Source organism: Salmo salar, chromosome 15 (assembly GCF_965601325.2).
Source record: "Salmo salar chromosome 15, fSalSal1, whole genome shotgun sequence".
NCBI classification, from domain to species: Eukaryota; Metazoa; Chordata; class Actinopteri; order Salmoniformes; family Salmonidae; genus Salmo; species Salmo salar.
The window spans coordinates 104,604,810-104,625,285 of NC_138305.1; positions in this window are offsets into that span (position 1 = coordinate 104,604,810).

Sequence of the window (20,476 nt, forward strand, 5' to 3'; positions counted from 1 at the left end):
CAGTGTTTAGTAGACTGGATACCAGTGTTCAGTAGTCTAGATACCAGTGTAAAAGTAGACTAGATACCAGTTTTCAGTAGTCTAGATACCAGTGTAACAGCAGACTAGATACCAGTGTTCAGTAGACTAGATACCAGTGTAACAGTAGACTAGATACCAGTGTTCAGTAGACTAGATACCAGTGTAACAGTAGACTGGATACCAGTGTTCAGTAGACTAGATACCAGTGTAACATTAGACTAGATACCAGTGTTCAGTAGACTCGATACCTGTGTAACAGTAGACTAGATACCAGTGAAATAGTAGAATAGACACCAGTGTTCAGTATACTAGATACCAGTGTTCAGTTGACTAGATACCAGTGTAACAGTAGACTAGATACCAGTGTAATAGTAGACAAAATACCAGTGTTTAGTAGACTAGATACCAGTGTAACAGTAGACTAGCTACCAGTGAAATAGTAGAATAGATACAGTGTAACAGTAGACTAGATACCAGTGTAACAGTAGACTGAATACCAGTGTTCAGTAGACTAGACACCAGTGTAAGCGTAGACTGGATACCAGTGTTCAGTAGACTAGATACCAGTGTAACAGTAGACTAGATACCAGTTTAACAGTACATTTACATTTACATTTTAGTCATTTAGCAGACGCTCTTATCCAGAGCGACTTACAGTACTGAATGCATACATTTCATACAATTTCATACATTTTTTTTCTGTGCTGGCTAGATACCAGTGTAATAGTAGAATAGATACCATTGTTCAGTAGACTAAATACCAGTGTAATAGTAGAATAGATACCAGTGTTCAGTAGACGAGATACCAGTGTAACAGTAGACTAGATACCAGTGTTCAGTAGACAAGATACCAGTGTAATAGTAGAATAGATACCAGTGCTCAGTAGACTAGATACCAGTGTAACAGTACACTGGATACCAGTGTTCAGTAGACTAGATACCAGTGTAACAGTAGACTAGATACCAGTGTAACAGTAAACTGACTAGATACCAGTGAAACAGTAGACTCGATACCAGTGTAACAGTAGACTAGATACCAGTGTAACAGTAGACTAGCTACCAGTGAAATAGTAGAATAGATACAGTGTAACAGTAGACTAGATACCAGTGTAACAGTAGACTAGATACCAGTGTTCAGTTGACAAGATACCAGTGTTCAGTTGACAAGATACCAGTGTTCAGTAGACTAGATACCAGTGTTCAATAGACTAGATAAAAGTGTTCAGTAGACTAAATACCAGTGTTCAGTAGACTAGATACCAATGTTTAGAAGACTAGATAATTTTGTAACAGTAGACTAGATACCAGTGTTAAGTAGACTAGATACCTGTGTTCAGTAGACTAGATACCAGTCTAACAGTAGACTGCATACCAGTGCTCAGTAGACTAGATACCAGTGTAACAGTAGACTAGATACCAGTGTAATAGTAGACTAGATACCAGTGTTCAGTAGACTAGTTACCAGTGTAACAGTAGACTAGATACCAGTGTAATAGTAGAATAGATACGAGTGTTCAGTAGACGAGATACCAGTGTTCAGTAGACTAGATACCAGTGTAACAGTAGACTAGATACCAGTGTTCAGTAGACTAGATACCAGTGTAACAGTAGACTGGATACCAGTGTTCAGTAGACTAGATACCAGTGTAACAGTAGACTAGATACCAGTGTTCAGTAGACTAGATACCAGTGTAATAGTAGAATAGATACCAGTGTTCAGTAGGCTAGATACCAGTGTTTAGTAGACTGGATACCAGTGTTCAGTAGTCTAGATACCAGTGTAAAAGTAGACTAGATACCAGTTTTCAGTAGACTAGATACCAGTGTAACAGTAGACTAGATACGAGTGTTCAGTAGACTAGATACCAGTGTAACAGTAGACTGGATAACAGTGTTCAGTAGACTAGATACCAGTGTAACAGTAGACTAGATACCAGTGTTCAGTAGACTCGATTCCAGTGTAACAGTAGACTAGATACCAGTGAAATAGTAGAATAGACACCAGTGTTCAGTTGAATACATACCAGTGTTCAGTTGACTAGATACCAGTTTAACAGTAGACTAGATACCAGTGTAATAGTTGACTTGATACCAGTGTTCAGTAGACTAGATACCAGTGAAATAGTAGAATAGATACAGTGTAACAGCAGACTAGATACCAGTGTTCAGTAGACTAGATACCAGTGTAACAGTAGACTAGAAACCAGTGAAATGGTAGACTAGATACGAGTATTCAGTAGACTAGACACCAGTGTTCAGTAGACTAGATACCAGTGTTCAGTTGACAAGATACCAGTGTTCAGTAGAAGAGATACCAGTGTTCAGTAGACTAGACACCAGTGTTCAGTAGACTAGATACCAGTGTTCAGTTGACAAGATACCAGTGTTCAGTTGACAAGATACCAGTGTTCAGTAGACAAGATACCAGTGTTCAGTAGACTAGATAAAAGTGTTCAGTTGACTAGATACCAGTGTAACAGTAGACTAGATACCAGTGTTCAGTAGACTAAATACCATTGTTCAGTAGACTAGATACCAGTGTTAAGTAGATTAGATACCAGTGTAACAGTAGACTAGATACGAGTGTTCAGTAGACTAGATACCAGTGTAATAGTAGAATAGATAGCAGTGTTCAGTAGACTAGATACCAGTGTTCAGTATACTAGATACCAGTGAAATAGTAGAATAGACACCAGTGTTCAGTAGACTAGATACCAGTGTTTAGTTGACTAGATACCAGTGTAACAGTAGACTAGATACCAGTGTAACAGTAGACTTGATACCAGTGTTCAGTAGACTAAATACAAGTGAAATAGTAGAATAGATACAGTGTAACAGCAGACTAGATACCAGTGTTCAGTAGACTAGATACCAGTGTAACAGTAGAATAGAAACCAGAGAAATAGTAGACTAGATACGAGTGTTCAGTAGACTAGATACCAGTGTTCAGTAGACTAGATACAAGTGTAACAGTAGACTAGATACCAGTGTTCAGTAGACTAGATACCAGTGTAATAGTAGAATAGATACCAGTGTTCAGTAGACTAGATACCAGTGTAATAGTAGAATAGATACCAGTGTTCAGTAGACGAGATACCAGTGTATCAGTAGACTAGATACCAGTGTAAGAGTAGACTAGATACCAGTGTTCAGTAGACTAGATACCAGTGTAACAGTAGACTGGATACCAGTGTTCAGTAGACTAGATACCAGTGTAACAGTAGACTAGATACCAGTGTTCAGTAGACTAGATACCAGTGTAACAGTAGACTAGATACCAGTGCTCAGTAGACTAGATACCAGTGAAATAGTAGAATAGATACCAGTGTTCAGTTGACTAGATACCAGGGTAACAGTAGACTAGATACCAGTTTAATAGTAGACTAGATACCCGTGTTCAGTAGACTAGTTACCAGTGTTCAGTAGACTTGATACCAGTCTAACAGTAGACTAGATACCAGTGTAACAGTACACTGGATACCAGTGTTCAGTAGATAAGATACCAGTGTAACAGTAGACTAGATACCAGTGTAACAGTAAACTGACTAGATATCAGTGAAACAGTAGACTCGATACCAGTGTAACAGTAGACTAGATACCAGTGTAACAGTAGACTAGATACCAGTGTTCAGTAGACTAGACACCAGTGTTCAGTAGACTAGATACCAGTGTAAGCGTAGACTGGATACCAGTGTTCAGTAGACTAGATACCAGTGTAACAGTAGACTAGATACCAGTTTAACAGTACATTTACATTTACATTTTAGTCATTTAGCAGACGCTCTTATCCAGAGCGACTTACAGTACTGAATGCATACATTTCATACAATTTCATACATTTTTTTCTGTGCTGGCTAGATACCAGTGTAATAGTAGAATAGATACCATTGTTCAGTAGACTAAATACCAGTGTAACAGTAGACTAGATACCAGTGTTCTGTAGACACGATACGAGTGTAACAGTAGACTCGATACCAGTGAAATAGTAGAATAGACACCAGTGAAATAGTAGAATAGATACCAGTGTTCAGTTGACTAGATACCAGTGTAACAGTAGACTAGATACCAGTGTAATAGTAGACTAGATACCAGTGTTCAGTAGACTAGATACCAGTGAAATAGTAGACTAGATACAGTGTAACAGCAGACTAGATACCAGTGTTCAGTAGACTAGATACCAGTGTAACAGTAGACTAGAAACCAGTGAAATAGTAGACTAGATACGAGTGTTCTGTAGACTAGATACCAGTGTTCAGTAGACTAGATACCAGTGTTCAGTAGACGAGATACCAGTGTTCAGTAGACTAGATACCAGTGTAACAGTAGACTAGATACCAGTGTTCAGTAGACTAGATACCAGTGTAACAGTAGACTGGATACCAGTGTTCAGTAGACTAGATACCAGTGTAACAGTAGACTAGATACCAGTGTTCAGTAGACTAGATACCAGTGTAATAGTAGAATAGATACCAGTGTTCAGTAGACTAGATACCAGTGTTTAGTAGACTGGATACCAGTGTTCAGTAGTCTAGATACCAGTGTAAAAGTAGACTAGATACCAGTTTTCAGTAGACTAGATACCAGTGTAACAGTAGACTAGATACGAGTGTTCAGTAGACTAGATACCAGTGTAACAGTAGACTAGATACCAGTGTTCAGTAGACTCGATTCCAGTGTAACAGTAGACTAGATACCAGTGAAATAGTAGAATAGACACCAGTGTTCAGTTGAATACATACCAGTGTTCAGTTGACTAGATACCAGTGTAACAGTAGACTAGATACCAGTGTAATAGTTGACTTGATACCAGTGTTCAGTAGACTAGATACCAGTGAAATAGTAGAATAGATACAGTGTAACAGCAGACTAGATACCAGTGTTCAGTAGACTAGATACCAGTGTAACAGTAGACTAGAAACCAGTGAAATGGTAGACTAGATACGAGTGTTCAGTAGACTAGACACCAGTGTTCAGTAGACTAGATACCAGTGTTCAGTTGACAAGATACCAGTGTTCAGTTGACAAGATACCAGTGTTCAGTAGACTAGATACCAGTGTTCAGTAGACTAGACACCAGTGAAATAGTAGAATAGATACCAGTGTTCAGTTGACTAGATACCAGGGTAACAGTAGACTAGATACCAGTTTAATAGTAGACTAGATACCCGTGTTCAGTAGACTAGTTACCAGTGTTCAGTAGACTAGATACCAGTGTAACAGTAGACTGGATAACAGTGTTCAGTAGACTAGATACCAGTGTAACAGTAGACTAGATACCAGTGTTCAGTAGACTCGATTCCAGTGTAACAGTAGACTAGATACCAGTGAAATAGTAGAATAGACACCAGTGTTCAGTTGAATACATACCAGTGTTCAGTTGACTAGATACCAGTGTAACAGTAGACTAGATACCAGTGTAATAGTTGACTTGATACCAGTGTTCAGTAGACTAGATACCAGTGAAATAGTAGAATAGATAGAGTGTAACAGCAGACTAGATACCAGTGTTCAGTAGACTAGATACCAGTGTAACAGTAGACTAGAAACCAGTGAAATGGTAGACTAGATACGAGTGTTCAGCAGACTAGATACCAGTGTTCAGTAGACTAGATACCAGTGTAACAGTAGACTGGATACCAGTGTTCAGTAGACTAGATACCAGTGTAAAAGTAGACTGGATCCCAGTGTTCAGTAGACTGGATCCCAGTGTTCAGTAGACTAGATACCAGTGTTCAGAAGACTAGATACCAGTTTAACAGTAGACGAGATACCAGTGTAAAAGTAGACTGGATACCAGTGTTCAGTAGACTAGATACCAGTGTTCAGTAGACTAGATACCAGTGTAACAGTAGACTAGATACCAGTGATCAGTAGACTAGATTCCAGTGTAACAGTAGACTAGATACCAGTGAAATAGTAGACTAGATACCAGTGTTCAGTAGACTAGATACCAGTGTTCAGTAGACTAGATACAAGTGTTCAGTTGACTAGATACCAGTGTAACAGTAGACTAGATACCAGTGTTCAGTAGACTAAATACCAGTGTTCAGTAGACTAGATACCAGTTTTCAGTGGACTAGATACCAGTGTAACAGTAGACTAGATACGAGTGTTCAGTAGACTAGATACCAGTGTAACAGTAGACTTGATAACAGTGTTCAGTAGACTAGATACCAGTGTAACAGTAGACTAGATACCAGTGTTCAGTAGACTCGAATCCAGTGTAACAGTAGACTAGATACCATTGAAATAGTAGAATAGACACCAGTGTTCAGTTGAATAGATACCAGTGTTCAGTTGACTAGATACCAGTGTAACAGTAGACTGGATACCAGTGAAATAGTAGAATAGATACAGTGTAACAGTAGACTAGATACCAGTGTAACAGTAGACTGGATACCAGTGTTCAGTAGACTAGACACCAGTGTTCAGTAGACTAGATACCAGTGTAACAGTAGACTAGATACCAGTGTAAAAGTAGACTGGATCCCACTGTTCAGTAGACTAGATACCAGTGTTCAGTAGACTAGATACAAGTGTTAAGTAGACTAGATACCAGTGTTCAGTAGACTAGATACCAGTGTAACAGTAGACTAGATACCAGTGATCAGTAGACTAGATTCCAGTGTAACAGTAGACTAGATACCAGTGAAATAGTAGACTAGATACCAGTGTTCAGTAGACTAGATACCAGTGTTCAGTAGACTAGATACAAGTGTTCAGTTGACTAGATACCAGTGTAACAGTAGACTAGATACCAGTGTTCAGTAGACTAAATACCAGTGTTCAGTAGACTAGATACCAGTTTTCAGTGGACTAGATACCAGTGTAACAGTAGACTAGATACGAGTGTTCAGTAGACTAGATACCAGTGTAACAGTAGACTTGATAACAGTGTTCAGTAGACTAGATACCAGTGTAACAGTAGACTAGATACCAGTGTTCAGTAGACTCGAATCCAGTGTAACAGTAGACTAGATACCATTGAAATAGTAGAATAGACACCAGTGTTCAGTTGAATAGATACCAGTGTTCAGTTGACTAGATACCAGTGTAACAGTAGACTGGATACCAGTGAAATAGTAGAATAGATACAGTGTAACAGTAGACTAGATACCAGTGTAACAGTAGACTGGATACCAGTGTTCAGTAGACTAGACACCAGTGTTCAGTAGACGAGATACCAGTGTTCAGTAGACTAGATACCAGTGTAACAGTAGACTGGATACCAGTGTTCAGTAGACTAGATACCATTGTAACAGTAGACTAGATACCAGTGTTCAGTAGACTAGATACCAGTGTAACAGTAGACTAGATACCAGTGCTCAGTAGACTAGATACCAATGAAATAGTAGAATAGATACCAGTGTTCAGTTGACTAGATACCAGGGTAACAGTAGACTAGATACCAGTTTAATAGTAGACTAGATACCCGTGTTCAGTAGACTAGTTACCAGTGTTCAGTAGATAAGATACCAGTGTAACAGTAGACTAGATACCAGTGTAACAGTAGACTAGATACCAGTGTTCAGTAGACTAGACACCAGTGTTCAGTAGACTAGATACCAGTGTAAGCGTAGACTGGATACCAGTGTTCAGTAGACTAGATACCAGTGTAACAGTAGACTAGATACCAGTTTAACAGTACATTTACATTTACATTTTAGTCATTTAGCAGACGCTCTTATCCAGAGCGACTTACAGTACTGAATGCATACATTTCATACAATTTCATACATTTTTTTCTGTGCTGGCTAGATACCAGTGTAATAGTAGAATAGATACCATTGTTCAGTAGACTAAATACCAGTGTAACAGTAGACTAGATACCAGTGTTCTGTAGACACGATACGAGTGTAACAGTAGACTCGATACCAGTGAAATAGTAGAATAGACACCAGTGAAATAGTAGAATAGATACCAGTGTTCAGTTGACTAGATACCAGTGTAACAGTAGACTAGATACCAGTGTAATAGTAGACTAGATACCAGTGTTCAGTAGACTAGATACCAGTGAAATAGTAGACTAGATACAGTGTAACAGCAGACTAGATACCAGTGTTCAGTAGACTAGATACCAGTGTAACAGTAGACTAGAAACCAGTGAAATAGTAGACTAGATACGAGTGTTCTGTAGACTAGATACCAGTGTTCAGTAGACTAGATACCAGTGTAACAGTAGACTAGATACCAGTGTTCAGTAGACTAGATACCAGTGTAACAGTAGACTGGATACCAGTGTTCAGTAGACTAGATACCAGTGTAACAGTAGACTAGATACCAGTGTTCAGTAGACTCGATACCAGTGTAACAGTAGACTAGATACCAGTGAAATAGTAGAATAGACACCAGTGTTCAGTATACTAGATACCAGTGTTCAGTTGACTAGATACCAGTGTAACAGTAGACTAGATACCAGTGTAATAGTAGACTAAATACCAGTGTTCAGTAGACTAGATACCAGTGAAATAGTAGAATAGATACAGTGTAACAGCAGACTAGATACCAGTGCTCAGTAGACTAGATACCAGTGTAACAGTAGACTAGATACCAGTGTAAGAGTAGACTAGATACCAGTGTTCAGTAGACTAGATACCAGTGTAATAGTAGAATAGATACCAGTGTTTAGTAGACTAGATACCAGTGTAATAGTAGAATAGATACAAGTGTTCAGTAGACGAGATACCAGTGTACCAGTAGACTAGATACCAGTGTAAGAGTAGACTAGATACCAGTGTTCAGTAGACTAGATACCAGTGTAACAGTAGACTGGATACCAGTGTTCAGTAGACTAGATACCAGTGTAACAGTAGACTGGATACCAGTGTTCAGTAGACTAGATACCAGTGTAACAGTAGACAAGATACCAGTGTTCAGTAGACTAGATACCAGTGTAATAGTAGAATAGATAGCAGTGTTCAGTAGACTAGATACCAGTGTTCAGTAGACTAGATACCAGTGTAACAGTAGACTAGATACCAGTGTAACAGTAGACTAGATACCAGTGTAACAGTAGACTAGATACCAGTGAAATAGTAGAATAGATACCAGTGTTCGGTAGACTAGATACCAGGGTGACAGTAAACTAGATACCAGTGTTCAGTAGACTAGATACCAGTGTAACAGTAGACTAGAAACCAGTGTTCAGTAGACTAGATACCAGGGTAACAGTAAACTAGATACTAGTGTTCAGTAGACTAAATACCAGTGTTCAGTAGACTAGATACCAGTGTTCAGTTGACAAGATACCAGTGTTCAGTTGACAAGATACCAGTGTTCAGTAGACTAGATACCAGTGTTCAGTAGACTAGATAAAAGTGTTCAGTTGACTAGATACCAGTGTTCAGTAGACTAAATACCATTGTTCAGTAGACTAGATACCAGTGTTAAGTAGACTAGATACCAGTGTAACAGTAGACTAGATACGAGTGTTCAGTAGACTAGATACCAGTGTAATAGTAGAATAGATAGCAGTGTTCAGTAGACTAGATACCAGTGTTCAGTATACTAGATACCAGTGAAATAGTAGAATAGACACCAGTGTTCAGTAGACTAGATACCAGTGTTTAGTTGACTAGATACCAGTGTAACAGTAGACTAGATACCAGTGTAACAGTAGACTTGATACCAGTGTTCAGTAGACTAGATACAAGTGAAATAGTAGAATAGATACAGTGTAACAGCAGACTAGATACCAGTGTTCAGTAGACTAGATACCAGTGTAACAGTAGAATAGAAACCAGAGAAATAGTAGACTAGATACGAGTGTTCAGTAGACTAGATACCAGTGTTCAGTAGACTAGATACAAGTGTAACAGTAGACTAGATACCAGTGTTCAGTAGACTAGATACCAGTGTAATAGTAGAATAGATACCAGTGTTCAGTAGACTAGATACCATTGTAATAGTAGAATAGATACCAGTGTTCAGTAGACGAGATACCAGTGTATCAGTAGACTAGATACCAGTGTAAGAGTAGACTAGATACCAGTGTTCAGTAGACTAGATACCAGTGTAACAGTAGACTGGATACCAGTGTTCAGTAGACTAGATACCAGTGTAACAGTAGAATAGATACCAGTGTTCAGTAGACTAGATACCAGTGTAACAGTAGACTGGATACCAGTGTTCAGTAGACTAGATACCAGTGTAACAGTAGACTAGATACCAATGTTCAGTAGACTAGATACCAGTGTAATAGTAGAATAGATACCAGTGTTCAGTAGACTAGATACCAGTGTTTAGTAGACTGGATACCAGTGTTCAGTAGTCTAGATACCAGTGTAAAAGTAGACTAGATACCAGTTTTCAGTAGTCTAGATACCAGTGTAACAGCAGACTAGATACCAGTGTTCAGTAGACTAGATACCAGTGTAACAGTAGACTAGATACCAGTGTTCAGTAGACTAGATACCAGTGTAACAGTAGACTGGATACCAGTGTTCAGTAGACTAGATACCAGTGTAACATTAGACTAGATACCAGTGTTCAGTAGACTCGATACCAGTGTAACAGTAGACTAGATACCAGTGAAATAGTAGAATAGACACCAGTGTTCAGTATACTAGATACCAGTGTTCAGTTGACTAGATACCAGTGTAACAGTAGACTAGATACCAGTGTAATAGTAGACAAAATACCAGTGTTCAGTAGACTAGATACCAGTGTAACAGTAGACTAGCTACCAGTGAAATAGTAGAATAGATACAGTGTAACAGTAGACTAGATACCAGTGTAACAGTAGACTGAATACCAGTGTTCAGTAGACTAGACACCAGTGTAAGCGTAGACTGGATACCAGTGTTCAGTAGACTAGATACCAGTGTAACAGTAGACTAGATACCAGTTTAACAGTACATTTACATTTACATTTTAGTCATTTAGCAGACGCTCTTATCCAGAGCGACTTACAGTACTGAATGCATACATTTCATACAATTTCATACATTTTTTTTCTGTGCTGGCTAGATACCAGTGTAATAGTAGAATAGATACCATTGTTCAGTAGACTAAATACCAGTGTAATAGTAGAATAGATACCAGTGTTCAGTAGACGAGATACCAGTGTAACAGTAGACTAGATACCAGTGTTCAGTAGACAAGATACCAGTGTAATAGTAGAATAGATACCAGTGCTCAGTAGACTAGATACCAGTGTAACAGTACACTGGATACCAGTGTTCAGTAGACTAGATACCAGTGTAACAGTAGACTAGATACCAGTGTAACAGTAAACTGACTAGATACCAGTGAAACAGTAGACTCGATACCAGTGTAACAGTAGACTAGATACCAGTGTAACAGTAGACTAGCTACCAGTGAAATAGTAGAATAGATACAGTGTAACAGTAGACTAGATACCAGTGTAACAGTAGACTAGATACCAGTGTTCAGTTGACAAGATACCAGTGTTCAGTTGACAAGATACCAGTGTTCAGTAGACTAGATACCAGTGTTCAATAGACTAGATAAAAGTGTTCAGTAGACTAAATACCAGTGTTCAGTAGACTAGATACCAATGTTTAGAAGACTAGATAATTTTGTAACAGTAGACTAGATACCAGTGTTAAGTAGACTAGATACCTGTGTTCAGTAGACTAGATACCAGTCTAACAGTAGACTGCATACCAGTGCTCAGTAGACTAGATACCAGTGTAACAGTAGACTAGATACCAGTGTAATAGTAGACTAGATACCAGTGTTCAGTAGACTAGTTACCAGTGTAACAGTAGACTAGATACCAGTGTAATAGTAGAATAGATACGAGTGTTCAGTAGACGAGATACCAGTGTTCAGTAGACTAGATACCAGTGTAACAGTAGACTAGATACCAGTGTTCAGTAGACTAGATACCAGTGTAACAGTAGACTGGATACCAGTGTTCAGTAGACTAGATACCAGTGTAACAGTAGACTAGATACCAGTGTTCAGTAGACTAGATACCAGTGTAATAGTAGAATAGATACCAGTGTTCAGTAGGCTAGATACCAGTGTTTAGTAGACTGGATACCAGTGTTCAGTAGTCTAGATTCCAGTGTAAAAGTAGACTAGATACCAGTTTTCAGTAGACTAGATACCAGTGTAACAGTAGACTAGATACGAGTGTTCAGTAGACTAGATACCAGTGTAACAGTAGACTGGATAACAGTGTTCAGTAGACTAGATACCAGTGTAACAGTAGACTAGATACCAGTGTTCAGTAGACTCGATTCCAGTGTAACAGTAGACTAGATACCAGTGAAATAGTAGAATAGACACCAGTGTTCAGTTGAATACATACCAGTGTTCAGTTGACTAGATACCAGTTTAACAGTAGACTAGATACCAGTGTAATAGTTGACTTGATACCAGTGTTCAGTAGACTAGATACCAGTGAAATAGTAGAATAGATACAGTGTAACAGCAGACTAGATACCAGTGTTCAGTAGACTAGATACCAGTGTAACAGTAGACTAGAAACCAGTGAAATGGTAGACTAGATACGAGTATTCAGTAGACTAGACACCAGTGTTCAGTAGACTAGATACCAGTGTTCAGTTGACAAGATACCAGTGTTCAGTAGAAGAGATACCAGTGTTCAGTAGACTAGACACCAGTGTTCAGTAGACTAGATACCAGTGTTCAGTTGACAAGATACCAGTGTTCAGTTGACAAGATACCAGTGTTCAGTAGACAAGATACCAGTGTTCAGTAGACTAGATAAAAGTGTTCAGTTGACTAGATACCAGTGTAACAGTAGACTAGATACCAGTGTTCAGTAGACTAAATACCATTGTTCAGTAGACTAGATACCAGTGTTAAGTAGATTAGATACCAGTGTAACAGTAGACTAGATACGAGTGTTCAGTAGACTAGATACCAGTGTAATAGTAGAATAGATAGCAGTGTTCAGTAGACTAGATACCAGTGTTCAGTATACTAGATACCAGTGAAATAGTAGAATAGACACCAGTGTTCAGTAGACTAGATACCAGTGTTTAGTTGACTAGATACCAGTGTAACAGTAGACTAGATACCAGTGTAACAGTAGACTTGATACCAGTGTTCAGTAGACTAAATACAAGTGAAATAGTAGAATAGATACAGTGTAACAGCAGACTAGATACCAGTGTTCAGTAGACTAGATACCAGTGTAACAGTAGAATAGAAACCAGAGAAATAGTAGACTAGATACGAGTGTTCAGTAGACTAGATACCAGTGTTCAGTAGACTAGATACAAGTGTAACAGTAGACTAGATACCAGTGTTCAGTAGACTAGATACCAGTGTAATAGTAGAATAGATACCAGTGTTCAGTAGACTAGATACCAGTGTAATAGTAGAATAGATACCAGTGTTCAGTAGACGAGATACCAGTGTATCAGTAGACTAGATACCAGTGTAAGAGTAGACTAGATACCAGTGTTCAGTAGACTAGATACCAGTGTAACAGTAGACTGGATACCAGTGTTCAGTAGACTAGATACCAGTGTAACAGTAGACTAGATACCAGTGTTCAGTAGACTAGATACCAGTGTAACAGTAGACTAGATACCAGTGCTCAGTAGACTAGATACCAGTGAAATAGTAGAATAGATACCAGTGTTCAGTTGACTAGATACCAGGGTAACAGTAGACTAGATACCAGTTTAATAGTAGACTAGATACCCGTGTTCAGTAGACTAGTTACCAGTGTTCAGTAGACTTGATACCAGTCTAACAGTAGACTAGATACCAGTGTAACAGTACACTGGATACCAGTGTTCAGTAGATAAGATACCAGTGTAACAGTAGACTAGATACCAGTGTAACAGTAAACTGACTAGATATCAGTGAAACAGTAGACTCGATACCAGTGTAACAGTAGACTAGATACCAGTGTAACAGTAGACTAGATACCAGTGTTCAGTAGACTAGACACCAGTGTTCAGTAGACTAGATACCAGTGTAAGCGTAGACTGGATACCAGTGTTCAGTAGACTAGATACCAGTGTAACAGTAGACTAGATACCAGTTTAACAGTACATTTACATTTACATTTTAGTCATTTAGCAGACGCTCTTATCCAGAGCGACTTACAGTACTGAATGCATACATTTCATACAATTTCATACATTTTTTTCTGTGCTGGCTAGATACCAGTGTAATAGTAGAATAGATACCATTGTTCAGTAGACTAAATACCAGTGTAACAGTAGACTAGATACCAGTGTTCTGTAGACACGATACGAGTGTAACAGTAGACTCGATACCAGTGAAATAGTAGAATAGACACCAGTGAAATAGTAGAATAGATACCAGTGTTCAGTTGACTAGATACCAGTGTAACAGTAGACTAGATACCAGTGTAATAGTAGACTAGATACCAGTGTTCAGTAGACTAGATACCAGTGAAATAGTAGACTAGATACAGTGTAACAGCAGACTAGATACCAGTGTTCAGTAGACTAGATACCAGTGTAACAGTAGACTAGAAACCAGTGAAATAGTAGACTAGATACGAGTGTTCTGTAGACTAGATACCAGTGTTCAGTAGACTAGATACCAGTGTTCAGTAGACGAGATACCAGTGTTCAGTAGACTAGATACCAGTGTAACAGTAGACTAGATACCAGTGTTCAGTAGACTAGATACCAGTGTAACAGTAGACTGGATACCAGTGTTCAGTAGACTAGATACCAGTGTAACAGTAGACTAGATACCAGTGTTCAGTAGACTAGATACCAGTGTAATAGTAGAATAGATACCAGTGTTCAGTAGACTAGATACCAGTGTTTAGTAGACTGGATACCAGTGTTCAGTAGTCTAGATACCAGTGTAAAAGTAGACTAGATACCAGTTTTCAGTAGACTAGATACCAGTGTAACAGTAGACTAGATACGAGTGTTCAGTAGACTTGATACCAGTGTAACAGTAGACTGGATAACAGTGTTCAGTAGACTAGATACCAGTGTAACAGTAGACTAGATACCAGTGTTCAGTAGACTCGATTCCAGTGTAACAGTAGACTAGATACCAGTGAAATAGTAGAATAGACACCAGTGTTCAGTTGAATACATACCAGTGTTCAGTTGACTAGATACCAGTGTAACAGTAGACTAGATACCAGTGTAATAGTTGACTTGATACCAGTGTTCAGTAGACTAGATACCAGTGAAATAGTAGAATAGATACAGTGTAACAGCAGACTAGATACCAGTGTTCAGTAGACTAGATACCAGTGTAACAGTAGACTAGATACCAGTGTAATAGTAGAATAGATACCAGTGTTCAGTAGACTAGATACCAGTGTAATAGTAGAATAGATACCAGTGTTCAGTAGACGAGATACCAGTGTACCAGTAGACTAGATACCAGTGTAAGAGTAGACTAGATACCAGTGTTCAGTAGACTAGATACCAGTGTAACAGTAGACTGGATACCAGTGTTCAGTAGACTAGATACCAGTGTAACAGTAGACAAGATACCAGTGTTCAGTAGACTAGATACCAGTGTAATAGTAGAATAGATACCAGTGTTCAGTAGACTAGATACCAGTGTTCAGTAGACTAGATATCAGTGTAACAGTAGACTAGATACCAGTGTAACAGTAGACTAGATACCAGTGTAACAGTAGACTAGATACCAGTGAAATAGTAGAATAGATACCAGTGTTCAGTAGACTAGATACCAGGGTAACAGTAAACTAGATACCAGTGTTCAGTAGACTAGATACCAGTGTAACAGTAGACTAGAAACCAGTGTTCAGTACACTATATACCAGTTTAACAGTAGTCTAGATACCAGTGTAACAGTAGACTAGATACGAGTGTTCAGTAGACTAGATACCAGTGTAACAGTAGACTGGATAACAGTGTTCAGTAGACTAGATACCAGTGTAACAGTAGACAAGATACCAGTGTTCAGTAGACTAGATACCAGTGTAATAGTAGAATAGATACCAGTGTTCAGTAGACTAGATACCAGTGTTCAGTAGACTAGATACCAGTGTAACAGTAGACTAGATACCAGTGTAACAGTAGACTAGATACCAGTGAAATAGTAGAATAGATACCAGTGTTCAGTAGACTAGATACCAGGGTAACAGTAAACTAGATACCAGTGTTCAGTAGACTAGATACCAGTGTAACAGTAGACTAGAAACCAGTGTTCAGTACACTATATACCAGTTTAACAGTAGACTAGATACCAGTGTTCAGTAGACTAGATACCAGTGTAACAGTAGACTAGAAACCAGTGTTCAGTACACTATATACCAGTTTAACAGTAGACTAGATACCAGTGTTCAGTAGACTAGATACCAGTGTTCAGTAGACTAGATACCTGTGTTCAGTAGACTAGATACCAGTCTAACAGTAGACTGCATACCAGTGCTCAGTAGACTAGATACCAGTGTAACAGTAGACTAGATACCAGTGTAATAGTAGGCTAGATACCAGTGTTCAGTAGACTAGTTACCAGTGTTCAGTAGACTAGATACCAGTGTAATAGTAGAATAGATACGAGTGTTCAGTAGACGAGATACCAGTGTTCAGTAGACTAGATACCAGTGTAACAGTAGACTAGATACCAGTGTTCAGTAGACTAGATACCAGTGTAACAGTAGACTGGATACCAGTGTTCAGTAGACTAGATACCAGTGTAACAGTAGACTAGATACCAGTGTTCAGTAGACTAGATACCAGTGTAATAGTAGAATAGATACCAGTGTTCAGTAGACTAGATACCAGTGTTTAGTAGACTGGATACCAGTGTTCAGTAGTCTAGATACCAGTGTAAAAGTAGACTATATACCAGTTTTCAGTAGACTAGATACCAGTGTAACAGTAGACTAGATACGAGTGTACAGTAGACTAGATACCAGTGTAACAGTAGACTGGATAACAGTGTTCAGTAGACTAGATACCAGTGTAACAGTAGACTAGATACCAGTGTTCAGTAGACTCGATTCCAGTGTAACAGTAGACTAGATACCAGTGAAATAGTAGAATAGACACCAGTGTTCAGTTGAATAGATACCAGTGTTCAGTTGACTAGATACCAGTGTAACAGTAGACTAGATACCAGTGTAATAGTAGATTTGATACCAGTGTTCAGTAGACTAGATACCAGTGAAATAGTAGAATAGATACAGTGTAACAGCAGACTAGATACCAGTGTTCAGTAGACTAGATACCAGTGTAACAGTAGACTAGAAACCAGTGAAATGGTAGACTAGATACGAGTGTTCAGTAGACTAGATACCAGTGTTCAGTAGACTAGATACCAGTGTAACAGTAGACTGGATACCAGTGTTTAGTAGACTAGATACCAGTGTAAAAGTAGACTGGATACCAGTGTTCAGTAGACTGGATCCCAGTCTTCAGTAGACTAGATACCAGTGTTCAGAAGACTAGATACCAGTTTAACAGTAGACGAGATACCAGTGTAAAAGTAGACTGAATACCAGTGTTCAGTAGACTAGATACCAGTGTTTAGTAGACTAGATACCAGGGTAACAGTAGACTAGATACCAGTTTAATAGTAGACTAGATACCCGTGTTCAGTAGACTAGTTACCAGTGTTCAGTAGACTTGATACCGGTCTAACAGTAGACTAGATACCAGTGTAACAGTACACTGGATACCAGTGTTCAGTAGACTAGATACCAGTGTAACAGTAGACTAGATACCAGTGTAACAGTAAACTGACTAGATACCAGTGAAACAGTAGACTCGATACCAGTGTAACAGTAGACTAGATACCAGTGTAACAGTAGACTAGATACCAGTGTTCAGTAGACTAGATACCAGTGTTCAGTTGACAAGATACCAGTGTTCAGTTGACAAGATACCAGTGTTCAGTAGACTAGATACCAGTGTTCAGTTGACTAGATAAAAGTGTTCAGTTGACTAGATACCAGTGTAACAGTAGACTAGATACCAGTGTTCATTAGACTAGATACCAGTGTAACAGTAGACTGGATAACAGTGTTCAGTAGACTAGATACCAGTGTAACAGTAGACTAGATACCATTTTTCAGTAGACTCGATTCCAGTGTAACAGTAGACTCGATACCAGTGAAATAGTAGAATAGACACCAGTGTTCAGTAGACTAGATACCAGTGTTCAGTTGACTAGATACCAGTGTAACAGTAGACTAGATACCAGTGTAATAGTAGACTAGATACCAGTGTTCAGTAGACTAGATACCAGTGTAACAATAGACTAGAAACCAGTGAAATAGTAGACTAGATACGAGTGTTCAGTAGACTAGATACCAGTGTTCAGTAGACTAGATACCAGTGTAACAGTAGACTAGATACCAATGTTCAGTAGACTAGTTACCCGTGTTCAGTAGACTAGATACCAGTGTAATAGCAGAATAGATACGAGTGTTCAGTAGACGAGATACCAGTGTTCATTAGACTAGATACCACTGTAACAGTAGACTAGATACCAGTGTTCAGTAGACTAGATACCAGTGTAACAGTAGACTGGATACCAGTGTTCAGTAGACTAGATACCAGTGTAACAGTAGACTAGATACCAGTGTTCAGTAAACTAGATACCAGTGTAATAGTAGAATAGATACCAGTGTTCAGTAGACTAGATACCAGTGTAACAGTAGACTAGATACCAGTGTTCAGTAGACTTGATTCCAGTGTAACAGTAGACTAGATACCAGTGAAATAGTAGAATAGACACCAGTGTTCAGTTGAATAGATACCAGTGTTCAGTTGACTAGATACCAGTGTAACAGTAGACTAGATACCAGTGTAATAGTAGACTTGATACCAGTGTTCAGTAGACTAGATACCAGTGAAATAGTAGAATAGATACAGTGTAACAGCAGACTAGATACCAGTGTTCAGTAGACTAGATACCAGTGTAACAGTAGACTGGATACCAGTGTTCAGTAGACTAGATACCAGTGTAAAAGTAGACTGGATACCAGTGTTCAGTAGACTGGATCCCAGTGTTAAGTAGACTAGATACCAGTGTTCAGAAGACTAGATACTAGTTTAACAGTAGACGAGATACCAGTGTAAAAGTAGACTGGATACCAGTGTTCAGTAGACTAGATACCAGTGTTTAGTAGACTAGATACCAGTGTAACAGTAGACTATATACCAGTGTAAAAGTAGACTGGATCCCACTGTTCAGTAGACTAGATACCAGTGTTAAGTAGACTAGATACCGTGTTCAGTAGACTAGATTCCAGTGTAACAGTAGACTAGATACCAGTGATCAGTAGACTAGATTCCAGTGTAACAGTAGACTAGATACCAGTGAAATAGTACACTAGATACCAGTGTTCAGTAGACTAGATACCAGTGTTCAGTAGACTAGATACCAGTGTAATAGTAGAATAGATACCAGTGTTCAGTAGACTAGATACCAGTGTTCAGTAGACTAGATACCAGTGTTCAGTAGACTAGATACCAGTGTTCAGTAATCTAGATACCAGTGTAACAGTAGACTAGATACCAGTGCTCAGTAGACTAGATACCAGTGAAATAGTAGAATAGATACCAGTGTTCAGTTGACTAGATACCAGGGTAACAGTAGACTAGATACCAGTTTAATAGTAGGCTAGATACCCGTGTTCAGTAGACTAGTTACCAGTGTTCAGTACACTTGATACCAGTCTAACAGTAGACTAGATACCAGTGTAACAGTAGACTAGATACCAGTTTAACAGTAAACTGACTAGATACCAGTGAAACAGTAGACTCGATACCAGTGTAACAGTAGACTAGATACCAGTGTAACAGTAGACTAGATACCAGTGTTCAGTAGACTAGACACCAGTGTTAAGTAGACTAGATACCAGGGTTCAGTTGACAAGATACCAGTGTTCAGTTGACAAGATACCAGTGTTCAGTAGACTAGATACCAGTGTTCAGTAGACTAGATAAAAGTGTTCAGTTGACTAGATACCAGTGTAACAGTAGACTAGATACCAGTGTTCAGTAGACTAAATACCATTGTTCAGTAGATTAGATACCAGTGTTCAGTAGACTAGATACCAGTGTAACAGTAGACTAGATACGAGTGTTCAGTAGACTAGATACCAGTGTAACAGTAGACTGGATAACAGTGTTCAGTAGACTAGATACCAGTGTAACAGTAGACTAGATACCATGTGTTCAGTAGTCTAGATACCAGTGTAAAAGTAGACTAGATACCAGTGTAACAGCAGACTAGATACCAGTGTTCAGTAGACTAAATACCAGTGTTCAGTTGACTAGATACCAATGTTCACTAGACTAGTTACCAGTGTAACAGTAGACTAGATACCAGTGTAACAGTAGACTAGATACCAGTGTAACAGTAGACTAGATAACAGTGTGACAGTAGACTAGATGCCAGTGAAATAGTAGACTAGATACCTGTGTTCAGTAGACTAGAAACCAGTGTAATAGTAGACTAGATACCAGTGTTCAGTACACTACATACCAGTGTTCAGTAGACTAGATACCAGTGTAACAGT